We start from the raw sequence: 3,396 nt of genomic DNA, 5'->3' as shown, positions 1-3,396 counted from the left end.
GCTTTCAGCCGAATACATTACTAAGATGAACCTACACTATACAAAAATAGCGTCGTAATTACTACAGCCTGTGGCAGCATCATAAATGTTGTATCACAACAAAATAAATTCCAACCATACAACAAAAGGCATGTTGGCATAAAGTTTACAGTCCTTCCAGATAAAAGCACCATCAGATGTATAGAAGCACAGATCATTTGACCTGAGTGCTAATGTTTCAGGTTGTAGAATCTGATGGAGTAGCATGATCTCCACCTTTTTTCCGCCATTTCTCTTGAACAACAAAGCGAATGCCTGATATTCTGGTTTCAAAACCATTCATATCTTGACGACATTTCTCAACCACTATTCTTGTTTCTGAAACAACGTCCATTAGGGATTGGACTTGTGTCTGGAGCACAGATATATCACTGTGTCTAGCAGGAAGATTTTGTTCAGTAGGCGATTTGGACGAGGTTACCTTGACAACCAATCCAGAATTACGCAGGAAGGTGCTTTTTGCGCTGTTAGTGCAGAGATACTAACACACTGCAGCAAGAGGTGACATTGTGCCTGTAGTAGCCTCGTCACCTTCAGGTGGTTGTGGCTGTTCAATCATTTGTTCCATAGCTTCCTGAAACTTTGAACTCGTAGATTAGTGTACCAGATAAGTTACTAATGAGACAAAAACAAACAAATTAGGTTAAACGTTTATACATAACTTATTTTGGTGAACCACTGTAATACATTAACATGTATTGTAGTGCGAACTACATAATAAAATCACTTTCGGAACATATGTCCATGTAGCATGCCTACTTTATTGTATATTTCCTCACATTTGTTGACATCTAAGGATAAATAGACATGGTTTAAAGTAGGATGAACATAGTATGACATCATTCATATCATGGGCAAATAGATATAAAACAAAGAGATCAAGACCAAAAGAATATAACAACTAGATTACAGATCAAGACCAAAAGAATATCCTTCATATCTTTTAAACCATGTAAGGTGAAATGATACGTTAAGACAACTGTGTGTAAAAGTGAACAGAGTAACTGACATTGGTTGCAAACCAAGTAGTTAAATGAACACATCACAGTACCAATCAGTTCAAGGCAGGAGGAGTAATGACTTACAACAGCGGCTTGAACTGGTGTGCTCATGCCCTTCATCTTGCTGGTGTGGCAATCCTTGAAGATTTGCACTGCATTCGGTTCAGGTTCTTTTTGGTCCGCACGGGCTTTCCTCTATATTTGGAACAAGTCAATATAGATACGATAATATGGCACAAAAAAAGACGAAAGTAGCAGCTATTTACAAGAGCCTCGCAGTGTGCAATATAGCTACGAGATCATGTTGTCTGTTGGAATTTCACTTTAGAACGGTTGGTTTTGTTCTTCAAACAGTTAGCCTAGAAGAAGATGCACTTGTAAGGCACATACATAAATACAAGTTCAATATGTGGTCTGATCAAATACATATAGCCTACCTGATACTTTGGATCAGACCAGTGTTTAACAAGGGCTGTCCAGTCTTCATCTGTAATATATTCCACTTGAGATGTTTGGGCGATTTCATTGTTAGCCTTGCCTTCAAAGTGAGAGTTTCTAAGGTGGTACCGATACTGTCGCAGAGCAGACTGAAAAACATGAGTGCATGCTTGTTTAGTTGCATCATCTTTCGGATCCAACTTGAACCTCATCTGTTGAAAAAAGAATGTGAGTCTTATTAGGAGGAAGCTAGAAAGTATGGGACAGAGCAAGACAATATTACTAATTGTGATGAATAACATTACTTACGGATAAATGGTAAAGGAAGGTGTTAAACTGGGTATTGTCTTTCTCATTCCTGTACTGGATCCATGTTGGGAGGATACACGCATGACACCTAACGGCAGCGGCTGCCTCTGATACTAACTTGGCTGACTCTGTAGCATCATGTGGCCTTTTTAAACCTGCCTCAAAATGGATCTCCATTCTTCCTCCTTTAGATTTTGTTAATCTGTCAAGCATTATCCCTGATGTCTGTTTTCGCTTGCGCCGTGGTGCTATGTAACATCCCAAAATTCTAAATTTTGGAATGTTATAATAAATAGATAGATTTGACTGATTGTTTGATTGATTGTCTGAAAGTGAGTGAATTCGAAACCTTTTTGAAAGTTAAATGAGAGGGAATAAAAGGACTTTCCCAAACTTTCATTTTTGCATTTTATGCTCTCCGTGAATTCAAATACCTTTCATCACAAAACCCTGGAGAGAAGATGACATGACTTCTTCCATTTATATAAATGAAAAGGGGGTGTTGAAAATATTTGAATTTCATTTGGAAATATTCCAATTCTTAAACTTTATGCGACTCAATGATTTTCACGAGAGAAGATAAAATGACTTCTTCAAATTATATGAAATATGAGTTGGGAGTTTCAAAGAATTAAATTCAAAGTTCTTCTGAATTTATTTTCAATTTGGAATGTTATGCACTAGATCATCATGCATATCTTATTGCATTTTGGTCGATCCTAGAAATTTCACGCAACTCAAGGACCTTCGGAGAGAGTTGGAGATTTCGTTATTTTCATATTTGAGAGTTTTCTCGAATTTGAAAAGAGGATCATTCGATTTATTTATTTCATCTTCAATTATTTTTCCGATATCAAAATATGAGAGAGGGAATAATATGACTTTCCCAAAATATAGGAAAAATGAAGATTTAATAAATAGATCAAATTTTGGTTTTGCCGGAGTTTTGTTTGCGTTTTATTTGGATAGGGAAAAATGCGCGTTTTTGAAAATTTTATTTTAGGTCCGGAGAAAAGTTCATTTTGTTCGGCTCATTTTTAGGAGTCGGGGAAAATTTACTTTAGATTTTTCGGAGTTCGTTTAGTTAGTTTTCTTTTGTTTTTTTTTCTTTTCTGCGCGCTGAACCATTTATAAAAAAAAGAAAAAGACTTACCGCAGGCCAGCCGGGCCAAGGCCCAGGCCAGCCACCGCCGCGCCCCAGCCCCAGCCCCCTGCGCGCGTAGCCAGCGCCAGGCAAGGCAGGCCGCCGCCGCCGCCTCTTGTTTCCCTGGCCGAATCCTAATAGGATTCTTAGGCCGGCTTTTTTCCTAGTTTCGTTTTCTTTCTTTTTCTTCTAGACTCTTTTTCCTATTCCTAGTCTATTTCTTGTCCCCTACCCCAAGTCTCCTCACCCCTCAACAACAACAACAACAACAACAACAAAGCCTTTAGTCCCAAGCAAGTTGGGGTAGGCTAGAGGTGAAACCCATAAGATCTCGCAACCAACTCATGGCTCTGGCACATGGATAGCAAGCTTCCACGCACCCCTATTCATAGCTAGCTCTTTGTCGATACTCCAATCCTTCAGGTCTCTCTTAACGGACTCCTCCCAAGTCTCCTCACCCCTCCC

This window comes from Triticum dicoccoides, chromosome 4B (genome assembly GCF_002162155.2).
Source record: "Triticum dicoccoides isolate Atlit2015 ecotype Zavitan chromosome 4B, WEW_v2.0, whole genome shotgun sequence".
In the NCBI taxonomy this organism is placed as follows: domain Eukaryota; kingdom Viridiplantae; phylum Streptophyta; class Magnoliopsida; order Poales; family Poaceae; genus Triticum; species Triticum dicoccoides.
Note: the sequence above shows the minus strand (reverse complement) of the source record.